A 23413-nucleotide genomic window follows, 5' to 3' on the forward strand; every position below is an offset into this window, starting at 1 on the left:
TTTCCACTCACGACAACTATTTTTTATCATTTTTTTTATATGGTGCACTAATCATAAATGCGAGATGCATATGTTGAGATTTAGATTTTTCCAAATGAGCTTCCATGATCCGAGGTCATCCAGTAACGAAAATGTACATAAGAAATCACCATGGGAACAAATGTACTAAACAATTTGGATAAAGCATAACTATTTCAAAAATAGCTCTACTATTCAAGCTTAAGTACTTAAGTGCAGTGAAAATAAGATCCTTAAGGTTAGGCCAAGAATTATACCAAACTCTCTACAATACTTAAATTATTTCATGCAACTAAAGATAGAGAAAGGAGATACACCAAACATACTAAACAACACATGAACTAAGAAAATGCTAGTCATTTTGCTATCAGACAAGTAGCAGAAAAAGTAAAAGTTTTGATGTTCGCAAATATACCTCAAAACTTTTTTTTTATATATTTTTTTTAAAATGGAAAAAATGATCAAGAATCACGAGTAGGAAAAGAAAGTGCAAATGAGGTACAAGTAGAAATATAAAACAAATAAAATGCGAATAAGCAAAGGAAACTAAATAAACAAAGCAAACTAATAAAATATGCAGAAAGAAAAGAAAAACTCGACTTAACTCAGGTTGTGCAGATACAACACCCTCCCAGACTTAAACTTTTCATCGTCCCGATGAAATCAATACGGTGGCGGGGGTGGGGGATAGGGGGTCCCTGATGTGTGTAGATTGTATACACTTGTTTTGCATATTTTGACTCACATTCACATACTTTGTACATGCTTTATCTATGCACTTTCATACTTCCATCTTTCCTTTTAAGCATATTTACTCTTTTTGTTCGGAGATATGCTTTTGTGCATTTTGTGTACACAGGAGTCGAATTTGGAGAAGATTTTGACACTTGAACAAGGAGGGAAGGCACAAGCCCTGTGAGCCACACGACCCTACCATGGGGGGTTGCCCAGGCCGTGTGTGGACCACTGCCCGTGTGACTGCAGTAGGAAAGGAAGTGGCCTTGGCCGTGTGAACCTCACATGGCCGTGCCAAGATGGGAAGCCAGAGGAAGCCAGGCTGTGTACGCTACACGATTGTGTAAGCCTTCCAGAGCCGAAGAATGCCCTGGCCGTGTGCTTCACATGACCCGTGCAACAATTCTAGAGGGCAAGAATGCTCTAGCCGTGTGCTTCACACGACCCGTGCTGGAGTTCCAGAGCCGGAGGCAGAGCAGGCCGTGTGGATCTACACGGTTGTGCAAGGCGTGCAGTGGCAGAGCCAGACTTGGCTGTGTCTCACACACGGCCATGTGACACAGGCAGAGAGGGGAGTGAGCCAGGCCGTGTCCCACACACAGCCAGGTTTTGGGGTCGTGTGGTGCCAGAATTTCCCCTCTATATAAAGGGTTCTTCTTCATTTCAAAGGGGATCTTCTCCCTTTTGGGGGGAATTGAATATTTGGGTGTTCCTCCACCTTCTTGGAGGGATTTCCTGTTGGGTTTTTCGGGCCGTGAAAATCGCTTTTTAGCGTCACGGAAACCCCGAAGCCCCAAGCCACCGGATCCGTGCGAAGTAGAAATAAAACAAAAATATAAGTACGAGTTTCTAATCTAAATCTACACTAGATTTACAAAGAGGAAACCTTTTATACCTTCGATGCGTGCCCTTTTCGTATCCCGCTCGTCCAAGGAGATGCTGGATCTCAAGTTGTCAAAGTAGACAACTCTCTAGAAGTATCCACACGAACTAATTAGGTGGAGAAGACCAAACAATAGGTGTGCTAGCACCTAGATGGTGTTCGGCCAAGAGAGGAGAGGAAGAGCAAGAAGAGAGAGCACTTGAGGAAGAAGAAGATGTAAATGACACTTAAATGAAAAATGAATTCATTCCCTTCACAAAAGTGGCCGGCCACTTTCACAAAAGTGTAACCCCCATTTTGCATTAAGTGTGGCCATTAAAGAGATTTGTAACCTCCATGAGGTGGCACACACATGTGCTAATTATGATGATGTGGCACCTCATCATTGGCCACTTAATGCCAAGTCACAAATGATGTGGCATAAAGTCAAGTCAAACTTGACTCTTCCTCTTCCTCTCAAGTCAAGTCAAACTTGACTTAATCTCTCTCATGGTTGATCTAATCCAACCATTTAATTCAAGTCAATTTAATATAATGAATCTAATTCATTTAATTAAATTGATTCAATGAGTCATAATCTAAATTAGACTCATTAAACACATGAATCAACTTGAGTCCAACTCAATTAGCCCAATTAGGATTACTCTTAATCCAATTTGATTCATCAAATGAATCTAATCCTCTTGGTTCATCATATGAATCTAATCTCCATCTAATTGTCCTTAGTGTGTGACCCTATAGGTTTTTATAACGATGGCAATGCCCCTAAACCCATTTAGGAGCATAAATAATGAGCGGTATCTAGCAACACATCATTACTACCCAAATTACAAGAATGCCCAGATCCAACATCACCTTGTGACTACTAATTGTGACTCCTCACAATATATGACAAGTGTCCTTCTATCCTAGACATCTAGATTGATCAATGTGAGGCATAGACCGTGTCATCCTCTGACCAATCTAACTCTTGATCTCCAAGTAGACTCACTAAATCAAATGAGCTCAATATCTCATATTGACTCATTTGGGCATGGCCATGCACTTCGTGGTCTCACTCTATCAAGAATATCGATGTCGCTCCCGTTATATAGGAGGGATAGATCCCATCTACATCACTCACATCCCTCTGCATAATTCGTTACATACCCAGTAATCATCTTTATAATCCACCCAGTTACGAGTGACGTTTGATGAAACAAAAGTACATAACTCCTTATGTAGGGAACCATGGTGACTTCACGTCTAAGGACTAGTAGTCATACTAATAGCCACATGAGAAAGTATATGACACTCATATAACGATCCATGATACTTTCTCATGGCGGGTCATTCAGTATACATTCTCCAATGCATACCCATGTGTCAACTTGATATCTCTATATCCATGACTTGTGAGATCAAGTCATCGAGTTGACCTACATTCTAGTCTTATTGCATTAACATTGTCCCTGAATGTTAATACTCGACTAGGAATGATTAAGAGTAGTGTTCCCTATATCATCTCACTATCGGTTCAACTAACCGATTGATATAGGTGAGAATCTTCTACTCAAAGACGCTATTATACTTAGTTTATTTGGCACCAATACAAGTAAGTATAATAACCAAAATAAATGCCTTTATTTATATATAAGAATATGATACAATAAGTCCATAATACAATCATCAAATGATTGACTCTAGGGCTCTAAATAACAATCTCCCACTAGCACTAGTGACAATCAGTCTAGGCTCTAAGCCCCAATGACCTAGTGTGACCATCATGCTTCCTCTATGCCAAAGCCTTGGTCAAGGGATCTACAATGTTAGCCTCTGTAGGTACTCTGCATATCTTCACATCTCCTCTCTCGATAATCTCTCGAATGAGATGGAAGCGCCGTAGTATGTGTTTGGTCTGCTGGTGTGAGCGAGGTTCCTTCGCCTGTGTTGTAGCTCCATTATTGTCACAATAGAGCTCAATAGGGTCAGCGATACTGGGAACCACCCCATGTTCAGTGATGAACTTGCGGATCCAAACTGCCTCCTTTGCTGCCTCCGATGCAGCAATGTACTCGGCCTTTGTCATAGAATCAGCTACTGTGTCCTGCTTCAAACTCTTCCAGCTCACAGCACCACCATTAATGCAAAATACGAACCCTGACTGCGATCGATAATCATCCTGGTTGGTCTGGAAGATATCATCACTGTAACCCTTTACAGCTAGCTGGTCATTGCCTCCATATATCAAGAAATATTCTTTAGTACTTCTTAAGTACTTAAGAATATTCTTGACCGCTATCCAGTGACTTTCACCTGGATCTGATTGGTATCTGCTCGTCATGCTCAAAGCATACGAGACATCAGGACGAGTACATAGCATGGCGTACATGATAGATCCTATGGCAGAGGTATAAGGGATCTGATCCATGCGGTCTCTCTCCTTTCTTGAAGAGGGACCTTGAGTCTTCGAAAGACTCACGCCATGTGACATCGGCAGAAATCCCTTCTTGGAGTTCTGCATGGCAAACCGAAGGAGTACCTTGTCGATATATGTACTCTGACTTAGGCCAAGCAATCTCTTAGATCTATCTCTATAGATCTGTATCCCTAGAATGCGGAATGACTCACCTAAGTCCTTCATTGAGAAGCAACTCCCTAGCCAGGTCTTGACAGACTGAAGTAAAGGGATGCCCTTCCCAATGAGTAGTATATCATCCACATACAATATGAGGAAGACAACTATATCCCCTACAACCTTCTTGTAGACACAAGACTCATCTTCGTTCTTGATGAAACCAAACTGTTTGATTGCATCATCGAATCGAAGATTCCAGCTCTGAGAAGCTTGCTTTAGTCCATAAATGGACCTATGTAGCTTGCATACTCTGCTAGTATGCTGTGGATCTACAAAACCCTAAGGTTGTATCATGTACACATCCTCGAGCAGGTTTCCATTCAGAAACATGGTTTTGACATCCATCTGCCATATCTCATAGTCATGGTAAGCTGCAATAGCAAGTATGATCCGAATGGACTTAACCATCGCTACTGGAGAAAAGGTTTCATCATAGTCAATACCATGAATCTGCTTGAAACCTTTAGCTACCAAGCGACCCTTATAGATAAGTCCATCCATGCCAGTCTTTCTCTTAATGACCCACTTACACCCAATGTGTTTTACCCCTTCAGGTGGATCAACCAAAGTCCATACTTGGTTGGTGTACATGGATTCCATCTCGGATCTCATGGCCTCTAGCCATGTCTCAGAATCTGGTCTCATCACAGCTTCCTGATAGGTGGTAGGTTCATCCTCTATGAACACAATGTCATCATGGTCAGACAAGAGAAATGAGTATCTCTCAGGCTGACGACGTACCCTAGCAGACCTGCGAAGAGGTATGTCTACTTGAATTGGTTGTTGTTCCTCAACTCTTTGTGGAACAAACATCATCCACAACACTTTGTGGTTCCAGTTCAACATCCATCGAATCTTCAGTGCTATGGTCCACATCTTGAACTTCTTCAAAATCGAACGTACTCCCACTAGTCTTTCTAGAAACAAAGTCCCTTTCTAGAAAGACCCCAGTCTTTTCCACAACTATCTTGTGCTGACTGAGAATGTAGAAGTAATATCCCTTATTTTCCTTGGGATATCCAATGAAATAACACTTGTCGGATTTGGGTCCTAACTTGTCTGAGACTTGACGTCGAATGTAAGCCTCACAACCCCAAATCCTCATGAAAGACACCTGGGCATCTCTCCCAGTCCGTATCCTATATGGTGTCTTTATCACGGCCTTGGATGGAACTCGGTTGAGTTTAAAAGCTGCCGTGTCTAGAGCATAGCCCCAAAGGTATGTCGGAAGATCTGTGTGACTCATCATAGATCGTACCATATCTAATAGGGTATGATTCCTCCTTTCGGATACACCATTCCATTGTGGTGTTCCAGGAGGAGTGAGTTGGGATAGAATCCCACACTCAGCTAGGTAGTCACGAAACTCATGGCTATGGTATTCTCCACCTCGATCTGATCGAAGTATCTTAATACTCTTGCCAAGCTGGTTCTGTACTTCATTTTTGAATTCTTTAAACTTTTCAAAGGATTTTGACTTATGTGTCATCAAGTACACATAACCATATCTACTGAAGTCATCAGTAAATGTGATGAAGTACCTATAACCGCCTCTAGCAGCGACATTGAAAGGGCCACATACATCACTATGTATAAGACCTAACAAGTCAGTCGCTCTCTCACTGTGCCTACTAAAGGGAGTCTTGGTCATCTTGCCTAGTAGGCATGACTCGCACGTCTCATAAGATTCAAAATCAAATGAGTCCAGCAAACCATCCTTATGGAGCTGGGATAAGCTCTTGTCATTTATATGACCTAAGCGACAGTGCCAGAGATAGGTTTGGTTCAGGTCATTTGACTTGAACCTCTTGGTATTTATGTTATAGATAGGGCTTTCAAGGTCTAGAATGTAGAGTCCGTTCATCAGAGGTGCACTATAATAGAACATATCTTTTAAATAAATAGAACAACATTTGCCCTTAATTATAAAAGAGAAACCTTTCTTGTCCAAACAAGAAACTGAAATTATGTTCTTAGTTAATGCAGGCACATAACAACAATCATCCAACTCTAATACAAGCCCAGAGGGCAGAGATAGAAAATAAGTCCCTATAGCAACAACAACAACCCGTGCTCCATTGCCTACGCGTAGCTCCACCTCGCCCTTCGCCAATGCCCTGCTATTTCTCAGTGCCTGCACATTAGTACAAATGTGAGATGCACATCCTGTATCTAATACCCATGATGAAGAAATAGATAGATTGACTTCTATAACATATATACCTGAAGTGGAAGTCTCACTTCGCTTCTTCTTAAAATCTTCCAGGTACACCTTGCAGTTCCTCTTCCAATGCCCGGTCTGACCACAGTGGAAGCAGGTAGCATCCTTGGCGACCCCTCCTTTAGGCTTCAGTGCCTTGCCTTTGCCCTTGGCTTGGGACTTTCCTTTACCTTTGGGCTTGCCCTTGCCCTTGTGTTTCTGAACCATCAGAACAGAGTGGGGCTTTGCCTTCTTAAGGTTCATCTCAGTAGTTCTTAACATGCTAAGCAGCTCGGGCAGTGGCTTGTCAATTTCGTTCATAATGTAGTTTAGAACGAACTGACTATAGCTATCTGGAAAGGATTGCAAGATCAGGTTAGTGGCCAGCTCTTGGCCAAGCGGGAATCCCAATCTCTATAGGTTTTCTATGTACCCAATCATTTTGAGTACATATGGGCCTACGGGAGCCCCATCTGACATCTTGCACTGAAACAATGCCCTTGATATCTCAAATCTCTCATGCCTCGCTTGTCCTTGATACAGTTGATGAAGATGTTCAACCATATCATAAGCGCCCATCAACTCGTGTTGCTTCTGAAGCTCAGAGTTCATGGTCGCGAGCATTAGACAGGACACATCTAATGTGTCATCTTGATGCTTCTTATAAGCATCTTTATCTGCTCGCGTGGCATTGGCAGGAGGAGCCTCCGGAATGGGCTGCTCCAGAATGTACAACTTACGTTCCTTGGTGAGAACTATTCTCAGATTCCTGTACCAGTCCAGGAAATTTGCTCCGTAGAGCTTGTCCTTCTCAAGGACAGAACGCAGAGAGAAAGTGTTCGTATTCGACGTCATGGTTATCTACAACAGAAAAATGTAGAAAATAAATATCATATTCTTTTAAATCACTTAATTAGGCCTTTAACTAAATGATGCTCCCATTGAATTCTATAATTCATGTGTGACAAGATCCACATCATACTAACCCTTGAGTTAGCTTTGGCTAATACGCCCAAGATTTAGTATGATCGGTAGGTAACGATTTACCAATTACATCTCTATGCGACTCTTGTTTATAGGATCATTATCCAAAGTTATATTAAAACTTGAGTTAGCTTTGGCTAATACGCCCAAGAATTAATATAAATGTGATTTATGTCCAACCTTTCCAACCAATGGAAGAATGCCTATAGTTGTACTCGATCCAACCGAGTTAACTAGGAATACTCAATCTAATTGAGTTTGTACTCACCCATGCGTTGATAAGTGGGACCAAGATTGTCCCTCCGTACCCTACCAAGATAATATGTGTTGCTCTGCTTTGGCATATTCAACAACACATGTGATCGAGGTAGTGATAGGTATCACGGCACGGTAGGCATTAGAGTTGACGTGATTTAGATCTAATCTAAATGATGATGCGTATCATATACTCGATAGATCTAATCTAATCGAAAGGGTGCATCATGTGCACGACTTAGATCTAATCTAATCGTTAGGCACTAATTAATTACTTAATCATGCATCACATATACACAAGCAATTAATTAAATTAATTTATGATTTTTCATGGCCCTACTACGCTCTTCTCAAGCCAATGATAAGATCGGATGGTCAACCTAGGGTCAACAGCTTCTTAAGCTCCTCCATTTGACCACCTTGTGTTGCTCGCGCCCTCCTCGTAACTCCGTCTCGAGTGGACCTTCCACGGCTCCAATTTTGTACATTACAATTTTGAAATTCGAGTTACATTCGAGTCTAAACTAATTTACAACAAGAATAAATAGAGAAAGGCATGACACGCAGGTCGCGTATCAAACAATACAGCACATACAATCACATGACGGCACGCAGGCCATATTATGAATTACAACACAAAATATACCAATCCAATTGGGTCTTTTTGGGCCATGACTATAACAAATTATACATAATTCTAAATTATGTATTTTATATAATTTTATATAATTTTAATACCAATTTTTATAATTTTTACGAGTAAAAATTCCCGGCGGTCCCATTTAGCGGTTTTCGGGTGTAATCGCGGAATGAATCCCCTTAAGAGGCCAGGGGCAGCGCCTCTACCCGCGATCTAACAATCGAGAGTGTCCCTAAGTGATCCTACAATGCCTTAGTCCGCTGTCCCAAAAATTTTTGGGGCGAAACCTTGCCGTTTCGGAAAAATCTTCTCGGTAGTCGAAGCCAACAAGTATCGAAACACTTGTGCTTCGCTTGTACGAGAAAAATACCCATAAAAACTCTAAAAATCAGAAACTTACAGAATGTTACAGTACTAAATTTTTGCATAAAAACAAAAACTAAACTCGTACAAACTTCGCACGTGGCTCTGATACCACTGTTGGGTTTTTCGGGCCGCGAAAACCGCTTTTTCGCGTCGTGGAAACCCCGAAGCCCTAAGCCACCGGATCCGTACGAAGTAGAAATAAAAAAATAAATATGAGTACGAGTTTCTAATCTAAATCTACACTAGATTTACAAAGAGGAAACCCTTTATACCTTCGATGCATGCCCTTTTCGTATCCCGCTCATCCAAGGAGATGCCGGATCTCAAGTTGTCAAAGTAGACAACTCTCTAGAAGTATCCACACGAACTAATTAGGTGGAGAAGACCAAACAATAGGTGTTCTAGCACCTAGATGGTGTTCGGCCAAGAGAGGAGAGGAAGAGCAAGAAGAGAGAGCACTTGAGGAAGAAGAAGATGTAAATGACACTTAAATGAAAAATGAATTCATTCCCTTCACAAAAGTGGCCGGCCACTTTCACAAAAGTGTAACCCCCATTTTGCATTATGTGTGGCCATTAAAGAGATTTGTAACCTCCATGAGGTGGCACACACATGTGCTAAACATGATGATGTGGCACCTCATCGTTGGCCACTTAATGCCAAGTCACAAATGATGTGGCATAAAGTCAAGTCAAACATGACTCTTCCTCTTCCTCTCAAGTCAAGTCAAACTTGACTTAATCTCTCTCATGGTTGATCTAATCCAACCATTTAATTCAAGCCAATTTAATATAATGAATCTAATTTATTTAATTAAATTGATTCAATGAGTCATAATCTAAATTAGACTCATTGAACACATGAATCAACTTGAGTCCAACTCAATTAGCCCAATTAGGATTACTCTTAATCCAATTTGATTCATCAAATGAATCTAATCCTCTTGGTTCATCATATGAACCTAATCTCCATCTAATTGTCCTTAGTGTGTGACCCTATAGGTTCTTATAATGTTGGCAATGCCCCTAAACCTGATCCGGTGGTAAGAGCCCGGGACCCCTAACGAGGGGTGAACGCCACGTGGAGGTCAAAAGGCCAGGTGGTCCATCGAAGAAGGGTGAGCCGACCGGACTCATGAGAAAAGGGCAAGCCGATCGGTCTGCCAGTAAACATCTGATAGTAAAAAGCGCCCTGATAGGGATCGGGGTTCTGACGCTCAATGAAACAGTAAGTAGTGGCCGAGCGGAAGGCCTAAGAGAAGGCAGGACGTAATGGGCGCGCCGCCCGACCGGCGCAGGGAATTAGGGCCGTCCGAACGGCGCTCTTCGTCGAGCCGGCCGGATGGACGTCCTGGCTGGCGGTGGGTAAATAGGGACAGGAACATCTGCTGACAGCCGTCAAGTCGTATGGCTAAGCCATACTCCTAGTCTGACAACGGGGTGTCCTGTTGTCCCATCGAAGGCGCGATGGGACTGTTGCAGTATGGCGTCAGGTAAGCTTTCTGACAAACACATACCGAGGTATAGGCTGCGGACACGTACGTGCCTCGGTAGGCGTGTAGAAGCTCTTTCACCACTCTATATAAAGAGCCGCAGACTTCGCCGGAGGTACGCGTTCTACAACCTTTGGAGCCACTTTTTCCACCACTTGCTTACCTGACTTGAGCGTCGGAGGGTCGCCGCCGGGAACCCCTTCCCGGCCTGACTTCTGTGCAGGTTCGTCGGAGCTTCGTGAGACTAGCCGAAGATCTACATCGGCGACCCGGAGAGTGCCACGTGCCCAGCGTCCGTGGATTCAGCGTTCGGACTGGATCAATTTGGCGCCGTCTGTGGGAACGCTCCTGCATCCGATTGGAAGCAATGGACGAGGCTGGACGACAACACATGGTGACGCTTTCGAACGAGGAACTCAACGCTCTGATCGAGATAAGGGCCGCCAAGCTCGTGGAGCAAAAACAGAAAGCCACAGCCGAGCGGCCGGAGCAGCAAGCAACATCAGCATCTGGTGGTCAAGCGGAAGCACCACCGGCCACCGTTGCCTTTCATCGAGCCCTATTCCGTACCCCTGAGGCCATACCAGCTCATAGAGATAGGGAATCTTCTTCGGATGAGATGCCTAGACGAGATGACAGAAAAGGGAAATCCCCCCGAGCGGACGCATCACCCGAGAGGATTAATCGCCAATTTTCAGAGGCTATTCTGAGAGATCCTCTGCCGAAGCACTATGTGCCTCCGACGATCGGCAAGTATAATGAGACAACTGACCCAGATGATCATCTGGGTAAGTTTGATAACACAGCTACTCTCCATCAATACACAGATGGAGTAAAGTGCCAAGTTTTTCTTACCACCCTCTCGGGATCGGCTCAACGGTGGTTTCGGAGGTTGCTGGACGGATCTATCACCAGCTTCAAGGACTTCCGAACGACCTTCCTCCACCATTTTGCGAGCAGTCGACGCTATCAGAAAATGAGCGTGAGCCTGTATGACATCAAGCAAGAAGCCCGTGAATCACTCCGAGCTTACATCCAGCGGTTCAACAAAGTGGCGATGGATATTCCAACGGCCACTTCGGAAACCATGATGAATGCCTTCACACAAGGCCTGGTGGATGGGGATTTTTTCCGGTCACTCATCCGAAAGCTGCCCCGAGATTACGATCACATGCTACACCGGGCTAACGAATACATCAACGTGGAAGAAGCGCAAGCGGCCAGGAAAAAGGAAACTCCAGCCGAGCGGGCTCCTCCGGCCCAGCGGAAACCGCACGCCGCTCATCAGCCTCCTAGAGGACCAAGGGCCGAAGCAATCCGATCCCCCCACGCCAGGTCCCATATGCAAGAGGTAGCTGCCGCTCGGCCCAAGCCAAAGAAGAGATGGACCCCGATGTTCTGCTCCTTCCACCGGACGGATACGCACAACACAAGGGATTGTCGAAGTCTTCCCTTCGTGGCTCATCCTGTGCCCCGGAATGCCGTACGACGGTCTCCCTCAGTCGACAGGCGACAGAGAACTCATGGAGCCGATCGGACACGAGCTGATAGGCCACAGCAACAAACTCCCGATCGGCATCGCTCTCCAAGGCAGGAGAATCGCTGAGCATCCAGAGAACGGTCTCGACCGTCCGCTCGGGAAGAGGAAAATAGAAGCAATACTTCCTGAGGCGAGATCAACGTTATTGATGGCGGGTCGACCGGAGGAGACTCCAACCGAGCTAGAGAGGCGAGCGTCCGGCAGTTCCAGATTCATGCGGTCGGCTGTAGCCGAGAACGAGCGGAAGGACCCAAAATTAGTTTCGGGCCCGGAAACTTGGAAGGAGTTGAAGTACCTCACGACGATGCTCTGCTCATCAAAGCGGTAATAGCCAATTACACTATTCACCGCGTCTTTGTTGACACAGGGAGCTCAGTCAACATCATATTCAAGAAGGCGTTCGATCAGCTGCAAATTGATCGAGCCGAGCTGTTGCCCATGACAACTCCGCTCTACGGGTTTACGGGTAACGAAGTTCAGCCGGTCGAACAGATCCGGCTGGCTACCTCGTTGGGAGAAGAGCCGCTCAGGAGGACAAGGACAACAAACTTCGTGGTGGTCGACTCTCCCTCGTCCTACAATGTCATTTTGGGACGACCGGCGCTCAGCGAATTCCGAGCGGTCGTCTCAACCTTCCATCAGAAGATCAAGTTCCCCGTGGAAGACAAAGTGGGAGAAGTACGGGGAGATCAGCTAGCAGCTCGACGATGCTACATCGAGGCCAATTCTGCTCGGAAGGCGCCCCGGATCGAGGTAAACGCCATCACCGAAAAGCCACCCTCTTTAATTTATGAAGAAAAAGAGGAAGTGCAGATTCATCCAACCCGATCGGAGGCCACGACTTTTATTGCGTCCGATCTGGAGGAGAAGCAGAAAGAGGAGCTGATCCAATGCCTCCGAAGAAATCATGATGTCTTCGTCTGGTCGACACATGAGCTGCCCGGAATTTCGCCGAGCATAGCGCATCACGAGTTGCATGTCCGACCGGACGCTCGGCCAGTAAAGTAAAGAAAAAGGGACTTCAGCGCCGAGCAGAATTCCATCATCCGAGCAGAGGTGGAAAAACTTCTGGAGGCCGGCCATATACGTGAGGTGCAGTTCCCGAGCTGGCTGGCGAACGTAGTATTGGTCTCCAAGTCGGGCAACAAATGGAGAGTATGCATAGATTTCAGGGATCTCAACAGAGCTTGCCCGAAAGATTTTTATCCTCTGCCCCGGATAGATCAGCTGGTGGACTCTACGGCCGGCTGCGAATTAATCTGTATGCTTGACGCCTACCAAGGCTATCACCAAGTGCCGCTCGCCGATGAAGATCAAGAAAAAGTCAGCTTCGTGATGACCGACGACACTTATTACTATAATGTGATGCCGTTCGGATTGAAGAATGCGGGGTCCACATATCAGCGCTTGATGAATAAAGTATTCAGAGAGCAGATCGGGCGGAATCTAGAAGTTCATGTGGACGACATTCTCATTAAGTCCGTCCGAGCGGCCGATCTCTTCAAGGACATGGAAGAAACCTTCCGAACGCTACGCAAATATGGAGTCAAGCTAAATCCCCAGAAGTGCCTGTTCGGAGCAAAAGGAGGGCGATTCTTGGGGTACATAGTGACTGAGCGGGGCATCGAAGCAAACCCCAGCAAGGTGAAAGCTCTGCAAGATATGCCGCCTCCAAGAAATACAAGGGAAGTGCAGCGTTTGACCGGTCGGATAATTGCTTTGTCCAGATTCATCTCCAAAACTACCGACTGGAGCCTCCCTTTCTTCAAAATCTTGCGCAAGGCCACTAAGTTTCACTGGGATGAAGAATGCGATCGGGCGTTCAAAGACTTGAAGGCATATCTGAACTCTCTCCCGGTATTAGCCAAGCCGACTGCGGGTGAGCCACTTTATATGTACTTATCTTCAATCGAGCATGCAATCGGCTCGGCTTTAGTGAGGTCGAACGGAGAAGAGCCTGTGTATTTCCTTAGTCACATTTTAAAAGATGCTGAATCTCGCTACACTGGGCTCGAGAAGCTGGCTTTCGCTCTGGTCCTCGCCGCTCGGTGCCTTCGTCCATACTTCCTGGCGCATACGATCATTGTCAAAACCAATAGCCCGCTCGGACGTGTTCTACTAAATCCAGAGGCATCCGGACGGCACATCAAATGGACGACCGAGTTAAGTGAATTTGATATCCAATACCAGCCCCGCTCGGCGATCAAAGCGCAATCCTTGGCCGATTTTGTGACTGAGGTGCAAAGGACGGAGCCGGAAGCTATGTGGAGAATATATGTGGATGGGTCGTCCACTCGGCTCGGAAGCGGGATTGGAATATTGTTACTCTCCCCTCAAGAAGAGAAGATGCACTTATCCGTCCGGCTGGATTATAAAGCTACCAACAATGAAGCAGAGTATGAGGCCCTCATAGCCGGCTTGCAGGTAGCTCGGCATGTGGGAGCCGGTCGGGTAACGCTTCACTCGGATTCGCAGTTGGCCGCTCAGCATCTTTCTGGTACCTTCGAAATTAATAGTGCTCGGCTTAAGCTCTACACTGAAGCCTTCGAGAAGCTCAAAGCCGATTTTAGAGAAGTTGTTGTCCAGAAGATACCCAGAGCAGAAAATCAAGCAGCTGATGAGTTAGCCAAACTCGCGAGCTCAATAACGCCGGTCGCCATTCAGCAACCAATTGAAAATGTACTGTTGGTGGCGCACATCGATCGGATGGAAGGCCTCACATTTCCCAGCAACTGGCGGACACCCATCATAGAGTGCCTCCGCTTGGGCGCCACACCATCCAATGAGTATGAAGCCCAGCTGCTAAGGAGGAGAGCCGGTCGGTTCACACTCATCGGCGATCAGCTTTACAAAAAGGCTTTCTCACGCCCGTTGTTGAAATGCGTGAGCTCAGAGGACTCGGCTTACATCCTCCAAGAAGTACATCAAGGATCGTGCGGAGGGCATCCGGGCGGACGATTGTTGACCAAGAAGATCCTCTTGGCCGGGTACTTTTGGCCGACTTTACAAGTAGATGTCGCTCGGACTGTGTCGACGTGCCTCTCATGCCAGAAGTACCATAACTTCAACCACCGACCGGCAGAGGAAATGAAGGCATCAACAGTTTCATGTCCGTTCGATCAATGGGGAATGGATATTGTCGGTACATTTCCGATGGCAACCGGGCAGCGGAAATTTTTGCTAGTGGCGGTTGATTATTTTTCCAAGTGGGTGGAGGCCGAGCCGCTAGCCAAGATCACCGAACAGATGGTCAAAAAATTTATCTGGCAACACATCATCTGTCGGTTCGGCATCCCTCGCCGATTGGTTTCCGACAATGGGCGGCAATTCACAGGGAAGATGCTAGAGGAGTGGTGCAAAAGCTACAGCATCGAGCAACACTTCACGTCCGTGGCTTATCCCCAGAGCAACGGTCAAGCCGAAGTAGCCAATCGGGAAATTCTTCGTATTCTGCGCGCTCGGCTCGACCAGTTGGGAGGAAGTTGGACGGATGAAGTGCCGGGCATCTTATGGGCCATCCGAACGACGCCGAAGGAAGGGACGGGAGTCACGCCGTTCCATTTGGTGTATGGCGGCGAGGCGGTCATTCCGGTCGAAGTCGGCGTTGAGTCCGTCCGGATCCAGAGCTATGATGATGGCAACGCCGAACGGAGGAACATGGAGCTAGATTTGGTCGACGAGGAGCGAGCCAAGGCGTCCGTTCGGCTGATGGCATACCGGCAGCGGATGATGCAAAACTACAACCGCCGCGTAATCCCCAGATCATTCCAGGTCGGCGATCTCGTCTGGAAGAAAGTCAAGCCGGTCGACGACGTTGGCAAGCTTGAAGCTCCTTGGGCGGGTCCCTTCAAGGTTATTGAAAAACTCCGCTCGGGCGCTTACTACTTGGAGGATGAAGACGGGCGGCAGCTGGATCGACCGTGGAGTGCAAATCATCTCCAGCCTTATCGAGCTGGATGAAAGGTGCACGAATGTAACCCATTTGTGTGTATATGCTAGTCGCCCGTGTCCTTGTAATGCAGGAAGTGAAATTAGATCAAAGGATGGCCAAGGGTTCCGCCGATCGGCAATGTAGAAGTTAGCCGTAAAGGCCGTCGAGCTCCGACGTCAAATATCGAGAGACGAGCCGGTGTCTATAAACGTCCGAGCGGAAGACCGTCAAGCTCCGACGTTAAATATCGAGACACGAGCCGGCGTCTATAAACGTCCGAGCGGAATACCGTCGAGCTCCGACGTTAAATATCGAGAGACGAGCCGGCGTCTATAAACGTCCGAGCGGAAGGCCGTCGAGCTCCGACGTTAAATATCGACAGACGAGCTGGCGTCTATAAACGTCCGAGCGGAAGACCGTCGAGCTCCGACATTAAATATCGAGAGACGAGCCGGTGTCTATAAACATCCGAGCGGAAGACCGTCGAGCTCCGACGTTAAATATCGAGAGACGACCCGACGTCTATAAACGTCCGAGCGGAGACCGCCGAGCTCCGACGTTAAATATCGAGAGACGGGCGTCTATAAACGTCCGAGCGGAAGACCGCCGAGCTCCGGCGTTAAATATCGAGATGATCCGGCTCTATAAACGCCGAAGCGGAAGACCGTCGAGCTCCGGCGTTAAATATCGAGATGAGCGGCGTCTATAAACGCGTCCGGCGGAAGGCCGCCGAGCTCCGGCAATATCGAGACGAGCCGGCGTCTATAAACGTCCGAGCGGAAGACCGTCGAGCTCCGACGTTAAATATCGAGAGACGAGCCGGCGTCTATAAACGTCCGAGCGGAAGACCGTCGAGCTCCGACGTTAAATATCGAGAGACGAGCCAGCGTCTATAAACGTCCGAGCGGAAGACCGTCGAGCTCCGACGTTAAATATCGAGAGAAGAGCCGGCGTCTATAAACGTCCGAGTGGAAGACCGTCGAGCTCCGACGTTAAATATTGAGAGACAAGCCGGCGTCTATAAACGTCCGAGCGGCTCGCATTGTGAAAATCTAGCGAAAACCCCTTTGAGGTAAGGCGCGAAGTAAGAGATGGTTAATCAGAATTAAAATTGCGAGCAAGTGAATGAGTGACGTTCGCGTGCCGAGCGGCTGCTTAATTGCGTGGCGAAAGACGTTATTGAAGGCAAGTGGCTTGGGTCCATGTTAAAGCGTGGAGCCGAGCGGAGGAGTTTTAAAGAACACTTCACACATGACGAAAGAAAATTTTCTTGCCAAAACAAAAGATGAAGGAAAGGAAAAGATTATCTATTAAGCACAGGGCTAACCAAAAAAGTTACAGCAAAAATAAGTTTGGCCAAACGGCGGGGATACAAAAAAGTTCATAAGAAACACTCCTCTCATGCGTCGAAATCAAAAAGAGCATCAGGGATGGCGCCCATCACGGTCGCGAGGTCCTCGGGAGGGATGGTCAGCTCGGCGGGCAGGTGGCCTTTGGCCTTTAAGTGATCCACAGCCGCTTTGATCGCCTCTTCAAAGGTGAGGGAGATCTTGTCAGTAAATTTCTCCCCAAAGGCATCCGAGCGGACGAATGCCTTCCTCACCTCGTCGGAGCGAGCTGACTCCCCCTCTTGATACTCTTTGAGCTCGGCGTGGGCAGCGTCGCTGGCAGCTTGGAGATCCTTCAATTCTACATCAAATCTTTGAAGATCGGCCGAACGGCTCTCCTTCTCGGTGGCCAGAAGGGCATCCAGATCCTTGATGCGTTGCTCTAGCCCTCTGATCTCCACCTTCATTCGGTCCATGTCATCGATGGCCTGGCGCTTCCGGGTGATCACCGTCTTGATCTCCTTATCTCGTTGTTTGACCATTGCTTCGAGCCGAACGACCTTGCTCGCTAGATCGGAAGCTCGTTTCCGTTCGGCTTCTAGTAATTTTTTGGCCTTCTCCAGAGCGGTCGTCGACTGTTGACTGTCCCCCGCGGCCTTGAGTTTTTTCAATTCATCCTCCAGCTCGGCCAACCGATTGCTAACGGCAATTTGCTCCACCCAGTTCTACGAGCAAAGGTGAACAAGTTAAAAACTTAATTCAAATACACGAACAAAGGAAAAGAGCATACCCCGGTGGTCTGTTGAAGGTTGCTGTCGCCGAGCTGCCCGGGAGTCATCGCTTTTATTCGGCGCCGAGCGTCTTCCCATGCTTTTGCAAGAGGGCCCGTCAAGGTGATCTGCTGCTCGGGGACCACTGGCCGATCAGCAGCAGCCATATATTCCTCTGAGGGGAGGCGCAGGACGGTTTTAATTAAATTATGGCCGCTTGACTCGCCCTGAGAAGCATCGGCCTTACCGGATGGCCCACCGGTGGATAAGGAAGGAAGCTCGGCCAAACGCCTGATACGGCGTAGAGCTCTTGAAGGGCTGGACGGCGGCACCTCAGAGCTTGCCCTGGGAGAGCCATGTGGGGTCGGGGTACTCTCTAGGGAAATCGTCCCGGACAACACCGGAGCATCCACGCCCCGCTCGGGCTGTGGATCATTAAGTGGAATTGAGGCAGATGCGGATTCCGGTCGTCGGCGCTTCCGAGTGACTAGCGGAACATCATCGGCCGAACGACCCTCCCCCTCGGCTTGGGTAGAAGGTTCTGTGCCGCCCGCTGCCTCGTCATGAGCGGTAGTGGCTACTAAGGCTTCAGGGGCATCCTGACTCCCCTCGCCTAATTCGCCGGTCGGATCGGCTGGATCAAGGCCCCGCTCGGCGACCTCCTTGTTCTTCACCGCCTCAATTTGAGCGGCTTTCAATTTGAGCTTCTCGGTCGCCTTAGCACGCCACATAACTTCAGCTGCAGAAACAAAGATTAAATCAATTAGAACAAAAGAAAAAGGAGGGATGAGAATCGCTTACTCATGCTGCAAGGCAGATCGGCTGGGGTGGAAGACAGGCCGAATATATACATTACTCCTGGGAGAAGTAGCTTGTCAATGTGATAGCACTGACCCACCAACCACTCGGCCGCATGAAGGTAGGCCGCATCACCTCTAAATTTTCCGAGCTCCGGTTGCGCCGGCATCGCCGTCTGCCATTTGGTGCGAAAAGTTGGCTGCTCGGGAAAGCGCACATAGAAAAAGTGCTCCTTCCAATGTTTGTTGGAGCTCGGCATATTATCAAAAAGGACGAAGCCTATCCTAGATTGAAAAATAAAGGTACCCCACTCGGCTTGCTTGGGATAAAAAAAGTAGTGAAAAATCTTAGGGTCGAGGGGGATGTTGTTCAGTTTAAAAAGGACTATCACTCCGTTCAACAACCTAATGGAGTTAGGGACTACCTGGCCGAGCGGAATGCGAAAATAATTGCAGATTTGTAAGAAGAACTTGTGGGGTGGAAAGCGTAGCCCGGCCAAAAATTGGTCTCGGAAGAATAAAACGGTGCCAGGCGGCGGTTCATGAGGCCGATCGGTCGGTGAGGCTAACACTATTTGGTGGTCGGTCGGCAAATCATAGGTTCGAGTGAGGCGCAAGGCGTCCTCCTCGTCGAACCGACTTTCCATTGTCTAATACCAAAGACCCGGAGCACCGCTGGTCGGCTGTGAGGAGTTGGTCATGGTATAAGGCTAGGGAGGGACGCGCGATGGAAGGAGGGAGAAATAAAAACAGGGAAAGAATGCGGGATGATGAAAGAAATCGCTAATAGAGAGAAAAAAGGAGAGACGACAAGGGAGAGGAATCCTTACGGGCAAAGAAGATGATCGAAGGGGGCTGTAGGGTCGCCGGAGAGCCGGAACGCAAGGTCGCCGGAGAAGAAAGGAGCAGCGAAACGTCGGGAGAAGATGAGGCCGAAATGCGGTGGAAAGCGGAAGTCGGCACTTTATAAGGGCGGCCGCTATTGATTTCAGCCGTCCGATCCAGGTCGCCGATATCGAGGTCACCATCTAGCCGTTCATTTCAAACGGCGGCTGTCCCATCGGAAGTGACGCCACCGCCATACGCTGACAAACGCACGATCGCCACGTGTCAGCAGGATACTGGCCGCATTTAATGAGCTCCCCTTACCGTGCGCAGCGCACGTGACGGGTGGTAGGGGAGAGCATCGGACATGGATTCCAAGAGAACACGAGGCACAGACAAGATACCGCCGAACGGATGAGTATACCTATGCCTGGCCGAGCGGGCTAATGCAGTGATCATTGCTCAGTCAGATCGGCAGTCCAGTCAGTCGGACTTCACCTCCTTCGACTAGACTCGAGGGGAAGCCAAGTGATCCAGTGGTAAGAGCCCGGGACCCCTAACGAGGGGTCAACGCCACGTGGAGGTCAAAAAGCCAGGTGGTCCGTCGAAGACGGGTGAGCCGACCGGACTCATGAGAAAAGGGAAAGTCGATCGGTCTGCCAGTAAACATCTGATAGTAAAAAAAGCCCTGACAGGGATCGGGGTTTCGACGCTCAATGAAACAGTAAGTAGTGGCCGAGCGGAAGGCCTAAGAGAAGGCAGGACGTAATGGGCGTGCAGCCCGGCCGGCGCAGGGAATTAGGGCCGTCCGAACGGCGCTCTTCGTCGAGCCGGCCGGGTGGACGTCCTAGCTAGCGGTGGGTAAATAGGGACAGGAACATCTGCTGACAGCCGTCAAGTCGTATGGCTAAGCCATACTCCTAGTCTGACAACGGGGTGTCCTGTTGTCCCATCAAAGGCGCGATGGGACTGTTGTAGTATGGCGTCAGGTAAGCTTTCTGACAAACACATACCGAGGTATGGGCTGCGGACACGTACGTGCCTTGGTAGGAATGTAGAAGCTCTTTCACCGCTCTATATAAAGAGGCGCAGACTTCGCCGGAGGTACGCGTTCTACAAGCTTTGGAGCCACTTTTTCCACCACTTGCTTACCTGACTTGAGCGTCGGAGGGTCGCCACGGGGAACCCCTTCCCGGCCCGACTTCTGTGCAGGTTCGTCGGAGCTTCGTGAGACTAGCCGGAGATCTACATCGGCGACCCGGAGAGTGCCACGTGCCCAACGTCCGTTGATTCAGCGTTCGGACAGGATCAAAACCCATTTAGGAGCATAAGTAATGAGCGGTATCTAGCAACACATCATTACTACCCAAGTTACAAAAATGTCGAGATCCAACATCACCATGTGACTACTAATTGTGACTCTTCACAATATATGACAAGTGTCCTTCTATCCTAGACATCTAGATTGATCAATGTGAGGCATAGATTGTGTCATCCTCTGACCAATCTAAGTCTTGATCTCCAAGTAGACTCACTAAATTAAATGAGCTCAACATTTCATATTGACTCATTTGGGCATGGCCATGCACTTCGTGGTCTCACTCTATCAAGAATATCGATGTCGCTCCCATCATATAGGAGGGATAGATCCCATCTACATCACTCACATCCCTCTGCATAATTCGTTACATACCCAGTAATCGCCTTTATAGTCCACCCAGTTACGGGTGACGTTTGACGAAACCAAAGTACAGAACTCCTTATGTAGGGAACCATGGTGACTTCAGGTCTAAGGACTAGTAGTCATACTAATAGCCACATGAGAAAGTATATGACACTCATATAACGATCTATGATGCTTTCTCATGGCGGGTCATTCAATATACATTCTCCAATGCATACCCATGTGTCAACTTGATATCTCCATATCCATGACTTATGAGATCAAGTCATCGAGTTGACCCACATGCTAGTCTCGTTGTATTAACATTGTCCCTGAATGTTAATACTTGATTAGGAATGATTAAGAGTAGTGTTCCCTATATCATCTCACTATCGATTCAACCAATCTATTGATATAGGTAAGAACCTTCTACTCAAGGATGCTATTATACTTAGTTATTTGGCACTAATACAAGTAAGCATAATAACCATAAACAAATGCCTTTATTTATATATAAGAATATGATACAATAAGTCCATAATACAATCATCAAATGATTGACTCTAGGGCTCTAACTAACATTTCCGGTGATTCTAAGGGCGGAACTTCAACGTTTCGACTCCGGGGAGCGAGGATTGGATCCGAAGATGGTTCTTCATCATAGATAAGCTTTTCTTCCCTTTCTTTCTTGGATTTGGGGATCAAGATGTTTATCTTTTCTTATTCTTTTGGATTTTTCCCTTGTTCCATGGATTAGATCTCTTGTTCTAAGATGGAGGGAGTATTTGTAATGGAGATTTGATGTAAACTCTTGTGGATTTGCCAACATTCCTATTTCTATGATTTTGCCCTGTTTGTATATATTCTTTTATGTGTGGATTGTTGTGAATAGGGCTTAATTACCATGCTTGATTGAATGTTTGAATATCTTGTGGATCTTGTAGAGGTAATCCTCATTCGATTTTCCGAGGGACGTTCGTGACAGGAACATGCCCGTGTAAGGACGTTTGAGGGGTAATCTTGAAGGGGAAATTAGGTATTTCAAGAGGCTAGGATAGATTGTATGAATCATAATACTAAACAATTTGGATGAATCATAACTATTTCAAAAATATCTCTACTATTCAAGCTTAAGTACTTAAGTGTAGTGAAAATAAGATCCTTAAGGTTAGGCCAAGACTTATACCAAAATCTCTACAATACTTAGCTTATTTCATGCAACTAAAGATAGAGAAAGGAGATACACCATGTAAAGCCCTCCCTTCCCCTACTTATTGCAAGGGCGGCGCTACGCGAACATACATACATGCATATGAATCATTGCAGTGGAAGAAGAAAAATTTTAAAACTTAATCATACAACAAACCATATGAACATGCCAGCATTCATGCATATAAAATTTATTTACTATCTATTACTTGAAACATGATACATGCTTGTTTACCTAGAGCATAAAGCGTACTAAATAAGAAGGAAACTAAACATGTATATTGTTCTCTAGAGTTCATGATAACTAACAATTCTCTAATTAAACAAGTACTTAACATTTCAAGGTTTCATGGAAACAAGAGCAAGTATAAGTTCACCTTAAGTATAAACCATCCAAACAAGCTCAAGTTAATATCATCAATAGTAACAAGAAAAGAAATAGTTCACATGCAAAAGCTTAAAACATATATAAGTCTTGAAGCACAAACACAGATCTCTTCTACCATGCGACTGCCACACACATCTTTGCCCTCCCTACTGCTCCCTTTAGTTTATCCATTCTTTACCCTTTTCTGCAGTACAAGGAAATTTAAAACTATAAGCACATAGGCTTAGTAAGATCATTTCCTACTCACAAAAATCCATAAATCATGAATTAAACATGGAGTAGTGATATATTCATTTAACCAACATCTAGATTTAACATTTCATGCTGGCATAAAGTAGTGTCATACTCATTTGGGCAAATCATAAACATAGCATATGAGAGCATAAACATAAAGTAGTAGCATGTTCATCTAGGTACCATAGACATATCTCATGAGAGCATCCTCCTAAAGCATAATGATCATATAGCATGAAATAAGTATATGCAAGATGTTCTTTTGAAAACATGTATCGAAATCATATAGCATGAAATAAGTGTATGCAAGATATTCTTTTGAAAACGTATATCATATAGGTACTTAAACATAAATCTCAACATGAGGGTCTGGCATTGTACCACATAAATGAATTGCGCGCATCCCTAATAAATCCGAGGTATCTAATCCTGAACCTAATAGGGAACTAGGTCCGTGCTTCGACCTAGGGGCAACGTAGGAGCCCATCCCATGGACCATTCTTAGGGTCCGGTACAAGCCATACAAAAGTAAAATAGC

Source organism: Zingiber officinale, chromosome 10B (genome assembly GCF_018446385.1).
Source record: "Zingiber officinale cultivar Zhangliang chromosome 10B, Zo_v1.1, whole genome shotgun sequence".
Classification (NCBI taxonomy): Eukaryota; Viridiplantae; Streptophyta; class Magnoliopsida; order Zingiberales; family Zingiberaceae; genus Zingiber; species Zingiber officinale.